The sequence below is a fragment of the Lathyrus oleraceus genome, chromosome 5 (assembly GCF_024323335.1).
Source record: "Lathyrus oleraceus cultivar Zhongwan6 chromosome 5, CAAS_Psat_ZW6_1.0, whole genome shotgun sequence".
NCBI lineage: Eukaryota > Viridiplantae > Streptophyta > Magnoliopsida > Fabales > Fabaceae > Lathyrus > Lathyrus oleraceus.
The window spans coordinates 136975667-136991345 of record NC_066583.1 but is presented as its reverse complement, the minus strand read 5'-3'; positions in this window follow the sequence as shown (position 1 = coordinate 136991345).

Sequence of the window (15679 nt, the reverse complement as noted above, 5' to 3'; positions counted from 1 at the left end):
ACAGTTTACAACCGTTCTCAGCCTCTGCACAGCCCACACAGTTTTCATCACAACCCGAATGAACACCACCTTTCAACAGACGGTCTTTAACCACAAGCAGTGAAGTCTGAATCTCGTCAACCCGGACAACCAGATCTTCAGCTTCACTCTCAACATAGTTTACCCTATGAGCACCATGCGCGGGCATGGGATTGTTAACAACGTTAGGCACAGGAGAGAAATTGATCGCCTTGGAATCGATCAAATCCTGGACTTTGTGCTGAAAAGCCCGGCACTTCTCAATGTGATGTCCTGGTGCCCCCGAATGAAAATCACACCGGACATTAGCATCGTATCCAGGCGGCAATACTGTCGGCGGAGCCATAGTTCTCAACTCAACGAACCCTAATCTGAGCAACTCAGGCAGTAGCTCAGCGTAGGTCATTGGCAAAGGATCAAAGCGTCGCTCGGGCATCCGTTGCCTAGGCTGATACGGTCGTTGTTGCTGTTGTTGTTGTTGTCTTGGTTGTTGCGGAGGTTGACGTTGTTGCGGTGCAGGAATGGTCACTGCAGCAACCTGTCTATACTAGTTCTGATTTCTGTTCGTACCTCGGCGGTGCTGAACAGCGTTGGTTTCACCTTCTCTACGACGAGGTGTCCCAGAGAAAGGTTTCTTGGATGAAGAGGAACCAGCATCACTGATCTTCCCAGCCTTGATCAAGCTCTCAGTCCTCTCACCGCAAATCACGACATCGGAAAAGCTTCCAAATGGGCAACTCCCCATTCGGTCCATGAACACTCCCTGAAGTGTGCCGATGAACATATCAGTCAACTCCCTTTCCAGCATAGGGGGTTGAACTCTTGCGGCAAGTTCACGCCACCTCTGGGCGTACTCTTTGAAACTTTCATTATTTTTCTGGCACAGACTTTGCAGCTGAGTCCGGCTCGGTGCCATATCCATGTTGTGCTTGTACTGTCTGAGAAAAGCTTCTCCCAGATCCCTCCAACATCGGATAGAATCCCTTTTGAGCTCCATGTACCAATCCAAAGATGCCCCAGATAGACTATCTTGGAAAAAATACATCCACATTTTCTCGTCATCTGTATATGCCGAGATCTTCCGATAATAGGCCTGCACATGAGTGCGAGGGCAAGAGGTACCGTTGTACTTGTCAAAAGTGGGCGCTTTGAATTTGTGGGGAATTCTCAGACCTTCAACCAACCCCAAATTTGTGACATCGAACCCAAGAGAGTTTTGGCATTCCATCGCACGAATTTTCTCAGCCAGGGCATCAACTTTTCGATCCCTATCCTCCACTCTGACAACATCTCTGACCACATCCTCATCTTCACTCAGCATGGTGAACATGTCCTCTTGTTTGTCGACAATAGGAGCTGGATGACGCACCGGAGCCCGGATAGCTCTGGCATTGACCTCTGCAGCAAGAGGCTGACCATTGATTCTGATGCCCCTGAGTTCATCTCCCACAGCATAGTCATGAACGGGTGCAGCAGCAACATTGATATTCTCAGGCACGGGAATACCAGCAGGTGAACCACGGTTAGACGCCTGAATAACCGTCTCCTGTCTCTGAACCAAAGCACGGAGCTCCTCCTGACCCTGAGCAACCCCTTGCATCATCGTCATGAACTGGGCCATGTTCGCCCTCATCTTAGCCAATTCATTCTAAACCTGATCCATGCTTCTGCGCTGATTAAGTCTGGTAGAATACCGGTGCGGTCTCTGATCAGCTATCCTGCCTGACACAGGAACCAGAGTGAGAAGTCGGCACAAGCACACCTGTTATGCAAATGTTATGAGTATGATGCTGATGCATATGATGCACATGACAATGATCATTCCTCAGGCATTCAAAGAGCCTGATCCATCTTCAAAAGATGGCAACCTGCAACAACACGAAAGCAACAGGGAGATACAGAAACAACATACAACAGAGCAGTAAGTACAGAGTGAAACAACAATCTCATCTATAAATGAGCAACTGGATCATACAACAAAGATCCAAATATCCAACAAGGTACAACAAAGGAATCCCACCCAACAAGCCTGGGGGTGATTCACAACATAAACATCAGAGAGTACAAGCTAAGACAAGCGGCTTCTAGGAATGAGTGTCTTCAAGTAGTGACACTGGTCTATCAACAGTTCACACTCTGAACATTCTGGCAAGGGAGTAATCTCCTCCTTCAACTGTCTTCTAAGCTCGACAATTTCTGCCCCAAGCTGGGTCTCTGATGCAAGTCTCTGGTCGACTTCCTTCTTCAACTGGATATCTTTGCCTCTGAGTTGCTTCTCCAAGTCTCTGATCTTCTTCAGATAACTGGCTTCAGCTCTCTGCAATCTCAAACACTCTCTGTGCTCTGCATCTAGCAAGGTCTCCATCTCTGCATAAGATCTCTTCTTGCTCCTCACTCCACCAACGTCTGCACTCTGGGCATCTCTGAGTTGATGAGTCAAATTCAGCCTATCAGCTTTGGCTTGATATAACTCCATATGGGCATCTTGCTCTTTCTCCTTCAGACGACGATTCTCCATCAAAGCTTGCTTGTACTGCTCAACAGGCACAGTTTCAGCAAGAATTAAGGGTGGTTGCACTTGCAACGGATTCATCCTATCATAGGGCAACAACAAAGTTTCCACTCTCTTCTTCACCCAATCGGTGTAATCAGGCATAGCAATGGCGAACTTCTTCCCTAAGACAGATCCATTTCTAACACCAATAGACTTCCAAGCTCTCCCAATCTGATCCAATCCAACAGGGTCGCTTCGCTTCTCAAAACACACACTTTCAGCTATCTCAGTTTCAAGTGGCCTTCCACTCATCACGAACCCTAACTGGCGAAGAGAAAGAACTGGGTTGTAATTGATGCAACCCTTGGCCCCCACGAGTGGCACGTTCCGGAATTCTCCACAACTCATAATAACATCCCGCACGTCCATCCGGTAAGACTGCCATCTGATGTCATATGAAGTAAGAGACATCACCCTCTGAGTCCACCTATAAGTGCTCTGAGCGTTAACAAACGGTCCGCTGACTGGCAGGAGAGACATAAACCACCTGAGCAAGAGTGGGAGACAACATCTGATAGCTCCACCCTTACCATGCCTACTGTGGATAGCATAGTAAGTGTCAGCTAACAGAGTAGGGACCGGATTCCCTCCCATGAAGATGCAAACTGCAGCATAGTCAACAAAGTTGGGCATACTCGGAAACAGGACGATCCCATAGATCATAACAACAAGCTGGGCATAAAAAGCTTCCCAATTCCCCTTCTCTGCTTCTCCTCTAGCAACTCTCAGCAGAAACTTCAAAGGAAGCCCAACTGTATCCCCACTGGTCTTCCAACTATCACTGATCTCTCTAATACTCAGATGAAGAGCCCTAGCAATAACCCTGAAGTCAACTTCCTTTGGTACGTCCAAGAAAGGAATCTGATGCTGAATAGGGACGCACAACAGAATGGAGTACTCCTCGAGAGTAGGCGCCAACTGATAGTCCTGGAAAGTGAAACATCTAAGCTCCGGGTCGTAGAACTGAAGAAGAGTCTGCAACGGCACCGGATCGACTACCATCTTCAACAAAGTCAACAGATCCCCATACTGGTCACTGAACCCCTTCTGATGATCATTGGTCACAAGGCTACTCAACTCAATCAGAGACGTCATAGGCTCACGATGAACGCTATAGGAACAGGTCTTCCGGTTCGGCTCTGGGACTGTTGCCATCTCTATCGGTGAACCAAGCTCTGGAATGTACCTGAGAAATGATATGCATGCAGGGATTAGTTTTTTTCTTCTTCTTTTTTCAATTTTTTTTCAATTTTTTATTGCATTTCTTTTGAAAAATAAACATGCTATGATGCACATGATGCAGACACGACTGGCAAGCTGTGCGTCTCTGAACACAGGATCGAAGCTTCGGCTCGAACTCTGATCACAATCATCTGAAACCCAAAGTCAACTGATCAACTGTCATCTGAACCCAATCTGAGAAACTGAGTCACTAACAGAACACTGAGTCACCCTCAAGTCACCTACCGGTCACCAACAGTCACCATCTGTACCTGTTAAAGTGATCATTCCCTCCCCACTCACGGGTGTCATCTAGGCCAGGGTAAGGTCGAAAGAAACGCAGCATAAATAACCTTTCGCAGAATACCATCATATACACACCCGAAGTATGTAACGATAATACCCCACCAGGGTCTGGACTGCTCGTGATATCAATGTTCCGCTAAGTGGCGCATACCACCCGCTTCCCATGAATCACTCTATTCCTAGGTTTCCTAGATTTCGCTCATAGCCTGGGTATTGGGCCTTTTACCTCGAGTAACTCCCACCCCAAATAGAGAAACACAGCCAGCATAGCAGATGAATATGAATGAATGCAAACAATAAATGCAAATAATAAACAATGAATGCAATAAGTAATACAGCAAAAAGCAACCAAAGCCCTAACCTAGAGAATGCTTGGAGAGACTCGCTTAGGGAAGATGGACCAGCACAGGTCAACTTCTCTTGTCCCCAGCAGAGTCGCCAGCTGTCGCATTACGCGAAAAACCGGCGGGAAAACAAGAACAACAGAGCCGCCACCGTGCGTTATTTATCCCAAAAGAGGGAAAGGAAACGCTCAGAGTAAACCTGGAAAAGGCATGGTCTCGCGACCAAAGAGAATGGGATTGGGAGTCGGTTATGCGAAGGGAAGGTATTAGCACCCCTACGCATCCGTCGTACTCGACGGGATCCACGCACGATAGGAAGGAAAATGGTTGCTAAAACACTGCTCACAGACAAACAAATACTGGCTGAAAGAGACACAAGAAAACAAACAAGACTGACTCGGCAGGATATCGCATCCTGGGCCTACTTAGCCTATCAAGCATAGACATCAGAGTCAAAGTAGTTCGGACTGGGGAAACGACACATGCTCGCTAGGATGTCGCATCCTATGCATACGTATCTCCTTTGGACGAAGGAGAATCAGAGCATTCGTAGCTCGGCTAACACGCGCACAAAACCACACAAACACGGGCAAACATGGAACCCGAATGCCAATTGCTGGACTTACATCAGCTTCCGAACCAAACACACGTACACTGGAACCCGAATGCCAATCGCTAGACTTATATCAGCTTCCAAGCATACAACAAGAGGATATGGAATGCCAATCGCTGGGCTTACATCCATCTCCTGACACACACAAGACAAAACAAAACGGGCGCCCGGAGAGATCTGCTCACCTCCTGCCTACGTACCTCATCTGGTATGAGGATCAGGGCGACGTAGTTCCCCTACAGAGGGGCACAGGACTAGCCTAACCAGATAACAAAGGGAGACACAACTAGGGAGACTACGACTCGAGCCTAGATGTTATCATGCAAAATCATCCCTAAGTTAAGGTTTCTAGCTAACTTGCACAGGAAGCAAGCCTATCCTAAAGCACAAGCAATAGCAAACAATCACAAACAGCACACACTATATGCACACAAGTGAGGCTCAAACAAGGGTGAGGCTGCAAGATCAAGCCAACTGTACAGGGTGAGTTTTGCTCTTAACCTTGACATTGAGAGCCAAGGTGAAGCTGAGGAAAGGTGGGTGAAGATAAGACTTCACAGCTCTTATCCCTGGCCAGGGAGAGCTTCAGACAAAGGAGCGTGGGTTCAGAATATGGGAACCCTTCTACACTCAAGACACGGACTCGACTGTACAACTGTACAAGATCTTGGGTTACTGTCCTCAATGCGTCAACACGGTGGTGTGAGTAGAGGGATGACTCAACAGAAGAGCGGGAGATAGATCGCTTATATCTTTTATCCGCCAATTGCCTTAACAAAAGGTCTTTACCTGCTTGGGGACAAAAATAAACAAACACAAACATTGCCTCTTAAGGAGGACTTCAGACAGGTGCCTGGCTAGGTAACAAGCCAGGTCTTCCAGACTACATGGAGACAAGAATGTTATACCTCAGTGCAAATTGCTTATCAAGCAAAGCAAAGCAATCTTAGCAACTAATGTACCTGAAATCAATCAAATACAATCAGTATACCAATCACAAAACCAAACAGCAAATGGTTCACAGTTAGCTATACACAGACAAACACAAGCCAATGCACAAAGGTGCAAGCCATTAAGGCTCAAACTCAAATATCAAACCCTGCAAAACAAAGTCAAAATTATCTATATACAAGTCACAAGTCAACTCCAATGGAGGCACATCATCAAGCATAGGCCATTTGTGCTATTAACCTGAAACACAACTCAAAAGTGAGATCACAAACCACTAGTCCAAGACTAGGGCCAAAATGAAATCAAATCATCAAAACAGAACATGAAACTTATCCAAAATCAAGATTAAATCATCAAGCATCAAATCCAATTGGTCTCATGTTCATATCATTCATCATCATTATTTCATGAACAAAATAGCACAAAACATGCAAATTGGAACCTCAAAGGACCAAACAGAATGATCACAATCAAATCCATATCAAAACAGCTCAATAAATTCCACCAAAATTCAAGCCTAAACAGAACACATTCAATGAGCATCATATCAAATTTCATGCTATTTGGACAAATGGAAGTAGGGAAATTAAATTCAGGAAGTCATGGCATGTAAAAATCAACCCAAACTAGGTCACAAATGGAGCATCAACTTCAAATGAATGCCAAACAGTGGAAACAAATGATAAATGAATGGGACCAAAGCCAAGATGAATTTAAACATGTTAAGAACCAATCCACCAAATTTCATCTTCAAATGATAAGGAATGAGAATTTTACAAGTCATGTAAGTTGATCACTCAAGAAAAGTTCACAAAATGGTAAACACCAAACAAAAATACCAATCAAATAGGAAATTGATCAACAAATCCTACAAACAATCATGGTTAAACTAGACATATAGATGTAATCACATGCAAAAATCCAGAGCAAATGACATAGCATAGGCATGGAAATAAAATTCATGAACATGGCATAACATAGTGTGACACAAATTGTCACACTCAACTTGATCACATCATATCTCTCTAACCAGGGACTTAAAATTAGCAAACTGTATACCAAAATCACTAGGAAAGAGTCAAGAACATGCATATAAAATTTCACACATTTTGGATAAGGAATCAAGATTTCATGATCAATATGGCAAAACATATACACATAGCATACATGATCAAAGGCATTAGGCAAAGTCAAAAAATCAGCCAAGCACAACTTTGACTATCATACCTAAAAAAACTAGAGAAAATTTGGAGATGAATGCAAAAAGCCTCACTCAAATTGGAGCATCCATGATTTAATTATGATTTTTTGAAGTTTTGATGCAAAATGAAAAAAATTATTTAACATTTTAAATGAATTAACATGCGTCAGTGGCAATCTCGTAATTAAACGGAGCCAGGGGCAAAACGCCCCGTTTCACTAAACGCGGTGGCGTCACGTGAATGGCTGGGATCCGCGGGAAACAGAATTTTGAAAATTGAAGCCAGGCAATCGGATCGAAACACGTATTGGACGCGTTCTTCATCATTTCAACATGGGTTATGCTATTGTTTTTTTGGGTGAATTTGAAAAACCCGGATTTGATCATGAACACCTTCATGGTGTTCATGGGGTGTTCTAGATAGAACCACCGCCCATATCATCTTTTTTGAGAGAGATTGTGTTGTAATTGTGTTAGTGCCGTGGCATTTTGTGAAAGAGAGGGAGAGAAAATACAGGGAAAATATGAGGTGAGAGAAGGAAAGTTGTGGTTTGAGATACACGTTAACCATTTCACGATTTTTAGCCATCTCTCATCGTCTCTCTTTGGTCCACGTGGCGCAGCTCCAAGCCATCTAATTGGCTTACTGCCTAAGTTGACCAGGGGTCCTGTAGGGAGCCCCACATCACAGTTCCCATGCGCCCTTGATCTTGTCCTTAAGATCTACTCTTGATCTCATCCAAGGGTTGGAGGTTGAGTCCATGTGTTGACTCCCTCGCCCTTTGGGATGGGCCTTTTCGTCTTCATTCTGGGTCACGTTCGGCCTAATTGCTATGTGCCCCCTGTTTTCTTTTATACTGCATTTTTTGTTTTTTGTTTCTTTATGTTGGGCCTTTGGCCCATACACTATTGGTTTATTATTTGCCTCATCTCCCCACTTATTCTCATGCACCCAATTGCTATTTTATTTTATTTTATTTATTTATTTATTATTTTAGTTTTTATTATTTTGTTAATAAAAAATCATTTCAATAAAAATAAATCAACATTATTTTTAAACAGTACAAAAATCTTCATCCAACGTCAAGAATTTTAAAAAATCAAATTCAAACGTATTTTCAAATACAAACCAAAACGCTTAGCCATTATCAAACTTCTTTTCAAATTAAACGCTATGCTAAAATCTTTTCCTTAATAAAATTGGAAGAAAAGGAACATTGGGGTATACACTCCATGAAACCTTGAATAATCAGACATGAGACACATATCTCGGTCTTACCGAACATTCTTCTTTCGTTATAAAACATCTAATCAAACTTGGATTTAAAAGGTACATTGGGGTACACACTCCTTGAAACCTCGAATAGTCGACCTCGAGGCATACGTCTTGGTCTTATTGAGCGCTCATCATCCTCTTAAAAAATTTCAACACATCAAATTATCTTTTCTCGCCCCCGCACGATCGAAAACCTTTTTACAACGAACATTGTTTAGTCGGTTATACTGCGATGCAAACAAACGCTTAAGCCTCCAATTGCGAGCATGCAAGCAACGTTTAACCGCTAGAATGCGACCTAAACATTCGTTCATTAAAATCACCAACAAATACGTGGATTTTTTAGAAAGAACTACATAGCTTTGAGTTCTCCATCGCACTTGGGGATACGCAGGAGCGAGATTCAACATCTCGTCAAGCATTATAACAAAAAAAAAATCTTTTATCTTGTTTGGAACTACGTAACTTTGAATTCCTCATTTCACTTGAGGATACGTAGGAGCAAGACTGGCAATCTTGTCAAGCACCCTAATAAAAACCTTTTTGAGACCCTTTTCTTTTTCCTTTTGAACTTTCAATAATCAAAAGAAAACAAATAACAAAAGCTAACATTCAATTCACAAAATCTAAATAAATGGTTCCCATTGAATACAAAGGATGTGTGGGGTGTTAATACTTTCCCCTTGCATAATCGACTCCTGAACCCAAATTTGGATGTGATTACCATTTTCTTTTTATTTTAAGGGTTTTACCGATATTTTTCCTTTCCTTTTGGAATAAATAAATTTCAGTGACGACTTTGTTATCATCTCGAGCGTACGAGCGCTTCAAGTATTTTTCGTGTCGCGGCAGTTCCTAGATATTGGTATAATTTGTCAAAGGCTTGGGTTCTTGCTTCACTCACCACCTTTTTGGTATCATTCTTAGCTTTCTTGTACTTTTTCCAAGTTTCGGAATTTCTACACCTAGACCAAACTTTAGAACAGTCCTTTCTTACTCTAATTTTACTCTAGACACTTTCATTTCACCACCATGATTATTTACCCCTAGGTCCAAAACCTCTTGATTCACCCAACATCTCTTTAACCGCTTTTCTAATCTCTTGGGAAATCTTATTACGTATATCATTTTCACTTCCTTGTGACTTTCCAAACCCTCCCTCCAATATCTTATGTTGGAAAATTCCTTGTTTTCACCCTTCAAATGTCACTACTTGATCCTTGGCGTTACCAAATGACTTATTCTCTTTGTTCTCCCCTTAATTCTTACATCCATAACCAAAACTCTAGGTTTGATAGTCAAGCTCTCTCACGGAATAACTTTACTGTCCATGTAAATCTTCCTATCGAACCTCCTGAGAAGAAACTAATCTATTTTAGGACATGTCTCCCCCCCCCCCCCCCCCCCCCCCCCACTTTTATATGATAATATGTTTATCTCGTTTTCTAAACCATGTATTTGCTATAGTAAGATCCAAAGCCGACGAAAACTCCAAGATGGATTTACCCTATGCATTCACCTCTGTAAGACCCCAATTTTGACCCTAAGATCCCTTATGTAATTTCATCATAAGCATTAGCATTGGGATCATACCTTGGCATCCTCCTTACCCCTCCTTCATTGGGTTTGTTTTGGGAGGGATCACTAAGCACTTTCTGATTGTATCATACTTGTATTTCATCATTTCACTAACCATAATATCAAAAATATGTGTTTGCATTTGTTTAACTCTTTTGTAGGAAGGGCATGATTCCATTGATTTATCAAGTTCACATCTAGGGTTTGAGACCCCCGTGAACAAATAGCACAATCAAGAATTGATCCAAGAATGGTTATGAGCATTATATATGAGTCCCAATGTTATCTACATATTATATTGTTCAAGTTTTCTTCAACAGTTTGAGGGTGATTTGCCTTGGAAACCCTAGTTTGACTGGGTATCTTGAGTAACTTCTCCAACAAACTATCTCACCAATTGATCAAATTTCTCAAGGGACAATTAAAAATTCATCATATTATGCATATATGATCTTCTATAAGCCTATAAAGTCAATAGAATTGGAGGTTAGCAAGCTGGTTGATGGTGATTGGCCAGATGGGTTCATCTGATCGAAATTGGGTCTCCCTAGACCCTATCTCCTACAATTTTAACCATATGAAAATGATTCCAAGATAAAACTTACTCTAAATGACATTCCAAACAACTTTCATGTTGAGACCTAGATCTATTTTTGCTTGTAAAATCATTTTCTATGTTGAAACATTATAGGCCATTTTGTCTAAACCCTAATTTGAATGTCAACTCCCAAGGCCATAACTTGCTCAATTTGTATGAGATGAAATATTTCCAAGTTGCACAATCAAATTCAATGTGTCTACTTCAATGTATAGGTTTGGAGTGGGATATAATTCAACGTTTTTGAGCATGTGATATGAGGTTACATTATAGGTCACTTTTGACCTATACCATTGATAGTGTGATTTTTCCAAACTTCAAAAATGTATAACTCTATCATGTAAAATCCAAATGACATTAAATTGGTGACAATTTTTAAGGTCTTTGAGAGGTTTACAACTTTTATGAAGACACTTTTCTCATTTGAAGCTCATATAAAAAGTTAAGCAAGGTGGAATATTGAGACATATGGCTTGACACTTAGAAAAAATTTGATATGTCAAAAATTTCCAAACTTCCACCTCAAATTTCTCCAAGTTCCAAGCTCCAAATGAAAAAGTGTTGAACATGAAAGTTGTTCCTCTTGATCTCACCTTTCCAAAGAGCTCAAGTTCATTCATTTTGGATAAGGAATACATAGGTTGCACATGGCATGAACATGGTGTCATCACTTGGCAAAGATCAAACTTCAAATCCAAATGTACACTTGCCTTGCAATCCAAGCTGAATTCAGACTATCTAACATTCATTTGTGGACTTATTGCAAAAAATTTATGGGCCTATGCGCGCCCATGCACTCATGCATCATCAATGACCAAATTTGGAAAGTGATTTCAAGTGTGCAAATATCAATGGTTTCAGCTATAAATAGAGCCTCATATGCTCAGCAATCAACACACATTTGCGCCAACTTTGATCCCCCATCTCTAACCTTCACTTTGCAAAGGATAAACCTGAGAAATTCATTTGAAATTGAGATTGAATTTCCACTATTTTGAAATTCAAATCTCCAGGAATCCACAGCCTTTTAAGCATTCAATCCCCCTTCTACAAGCATTTGGAGTGAGATCAAGAACGAGCAAGATCAAGATCAGTTGAACCCAGACCTCCATTAAAGGTATTTTCCATAAATTTTGATCTCTTCGATTCTCTCAAATTCTTGCTCAATGTAGGCAAGAAGGTTGAGTTGCTTTGAGGACAAATCGAACCAACTCAGTTCATGTACCTCAAATTTCAACCTCATGTATCTCTCAATATACTTGGAGTTAGAGTGAATTGAGGCCAGATTCGAACTCAATGTCATTTTTACTTTGAAATCATGTCCTTGTTTTTAATTTTGGTGATGGTGGAAGGTGGACCAGTCCGGTGAGGTCCACCGGAGAAGAAGACCGGAGCTACAGCTCCGGCCATGTGCTGGCATGTCTCACAGCCACATGATCCATGTAATTTGTTTTAATCACGATCGTTCCTTTTGAATACCAATGTTATGGCACGCTGACTCATGTGCACGGTGGAACGCTTGTTTCTGGCCACTTGATTTGCCACCTCAATTAATGAGGGAGATCAAGTGGTCCACGTTTTTTATGATATTTTAATTTTAATTTTAATTGCTTTATTTTCAATAATTCATATTAAATTCAATATTGATCCAAAAAATATGGGACTTTCACCAAAAAAATTCAAATATTTTTCTCTTTCATATTCAGAATTAAAATTATTTTTTGGATCATTATTAATATTTTTCATGAATTAATTGATTTTGAATTTGTTTTTAAATATCCAAAAATTATGAAATTGTTTCTCCAAGGTCCTTTGACCTTGTTTGACCTATGATAAATCTCATGGTCATTTCTTTGGTGTTTTGATGAGATTTTAGAAATTGGACAAACCATATTTAATTTAAATGCACTATTTTAGTATTTTTTTTAATTTGAATATATGCCAAATAAATTTGTTGACCAATTCTGATGACTTGTTTATGTTTGACTCTTGTTGTTGGGTCTTGGTCAAGGTTGATTTGACTTTGTCAAATTAATATCATTGGATTTAGGGGACTGATGGAATGTACATTCCATCTCCCAAAATGAATGGATGATATTAATTTGGTAAAAGTCCTCCTTTGACCAATTTGTGTTTTGATTCATTCCCCTCCCACTTCATCTCATTCCCCTTCTTGATGCATTCATCTCATTTGACCTATGATGTGTCAAAGTCCTAATGCTAGTTGATTGAAAAATTGACATGAGTATGGATGAGATTAGGCCACACCTTTTGCATATTCTTTTTGTGTGTGGTATGTTTCATGAGCATAGTCCATTATACTATGTCTCTAACATGCATTAACACCAAAATTCTATTGCCCGACCTCAAATAGTTGTGACTTCTACATAAGTCCAATTACGATTGCTTAACATAGCGCTAAATTTGTGACATAAAAGGCATAAGCATTCTAGTTAGTGAGACTGTAAGTCTCCCCTCTTTCATGGTATTGTGTGGAAACTTGGCCTTCTTTCCTTCCTTTTGGAAGATATTTTGGCTCAAGGTTTCATGCTTATGATAAGTGGGTTGAGTGTTCTCCAAAGAATGTCTTGAAAAAACAAAAGCAAAACAATACTAACTTCTAACATATTAACTACTAACTTTTAATTTCAAGCCTTTACTTTAATGCAATTTACTTTTAGCAGCCTACTTCATTTGTCATTGTTCATATCATTCTAATTGTTTATGTTAATGCAATTTTCACTTTGACCACTTGGACCATATTGTGTGATATATTTTGTTTGTGTATACTTTGCTTTTTTGTGTGGTCTTTGACCATTAATGTACATAATAATAACAAAAAACCCTAAAAAAAACTTTTGAGTTGACTGTTGGCTTGATCTTGTGTAAGAACAAAATTTGTTCTACAATATAATTCCAGGATTTTGATGATAACAAAGGATGAAACCAAAAATGGCACCCTAACGAAAATTCTCTAAGTGTGCAGGACTCTGAACAACAACAAAGGAATCTGATCGTTTTATCAGATACAAACTCTGATCAGATACAAAGTACTAGAAGATCAGAAGCATCTGAAGAAGAAGTGCACTCTAGAAGTTCTGATTCTGAGCAAAACAAGACAGTAGAAAGAACCAGAAGCTCTAAACATCCACTGGACTTAGTTCTGATGATCTAGAAAACTAGTACTCTTAGAAGCTCTGATGTAACCTCAACACAATCTCCTTCTGACACAGAAACTCCGAGATAAAGACTCTGATGAAGATTCTCCAAATCCAGAAAGAGTAACGGAAAGAATTTCTTCAAATGGAAAGAAAGTATTTTTAGAAAGAAGTTATTCAGGGAGGCAAATTGGTTATGGCAAGAAACACAGAAGTAATGACATTGAATGCTCATCAAAGGCCAATATTTTGTCATCACTCCAACGGTCCTTTCACCACTATATAAAGGACAGCCTACTTCAGTGAGAGACACACAACAACGCACAGAAAATTCTTTACGTTCTCTCTTAGTTTTTCACGAGCTGCTGCTCATACGTGAAAACACTTGCTTGTTTATTCTGCTGTAATATTTGCTTACTCTTAGAAGCACTCTCGATTACAAATCTATTTTTGCTAAATTGCTTTTGTTCCTCAAGTGACTCTGCGAGATTTGTATACTTGGGAGGACTAAGAGATCACTCTCTTAGACGTTTGGTTGTATTAATCTTTCAAGATTAGTGGATTAAGTCCTTTTTGAAGGCAAAATCACCTTGGCCGGGTGGACTGGAGTAGCTTTGTGTTATAAGCAAACCAGTATAAAATTCTGTGTGTTCTTACTTTTGAAAAAGCTTTTATTTTCTAAAACAATTCAAACCCCCTTTCTTGTTTTTCTCACCTTCATCTTGGACAAATGGACTTAGAATCTAGGCAACCTTCCTAAGCTAAAGGACTTGGCCAATGCCAACTTGTTGAAGAACCAAATGCTTGTAATTTGAAATTCATCTGATACATCTTTGAAGACCTCTCTAAATTCATCTACAACATGATCATTGTGAAGCTGTTATTGAACCTGTGACTTATGGAATCCATCTGTTACGTGGGCTATCTTGGAGAAGATCATGGAATGGATAAGCTTGGATGTGGCCATCTTTATTTGATGCCTTGCTCTTCAAGATATAATTGTGCATTTGTGTGTTGCTTGATTCTAAAAGTCCAAGGGAATTCTAGGTTTCTATTGACATTCTTGTCTATTGGATTGCTACCCATTTGGTCAGATCTTTTCAACTCTAAACTTTTAATTTTGTACATAGGATAGTCTCTTCATATTCTCCCCATTTCTTTAATTTCAAAATCTCTCCCTCCATTTTTCAAAATCTTCTTTGTGTGAACTACTTTTGTTCTAAACTTTGACCACTTTTGCAAAAAGATAGAAACTTTGGCCTTATGTCATTGCATTTTCAAACTTCTTTTCTTAAATCAAACTTGTAAGTAGACTTAACTATACTTGACTTAAACTTTCAAAAAGCCAAAAAGAACTAACTCATTCAAACCATTTTTAGGCCTTTGTACCTTTCAAACTTAATTTTTGTTAAAAACAATGCATCCACTTTGGAATTTGTATCACGAACTACGAGGTTTTTATCCCTTATTTTTATGTTGGTGCGTAGGCACGAGACCGAAGGTCTTGTCAAACGCAAAAATATAATTAATGAATTCTTTTCTCATCCCCCTCATTCTATTTGTTTGTAAACATCACTTTATACCAAGTACATATGCACACAAAAAGGGCTCCCTAGGAGTACCTAGGACACTTTGGGTGCTAACACCTTCCCTCTGTGTAACCAACCCCCTTACCTGTAATCTCTTACTTTTTATTAGTTTTGATTTGAAAACTTCTTACTTTTGGGTTTTGTTCGTACTTTTTCCCTTTTCCCTTGGAAACAATAAAAGCGTGATGGCGACTCTTGTTATTTGATCTATAGTTTGTCAATAGCTTGATGATCATGAATTTCCCGCTACAACCTCCCTAGGGAAAACCTTC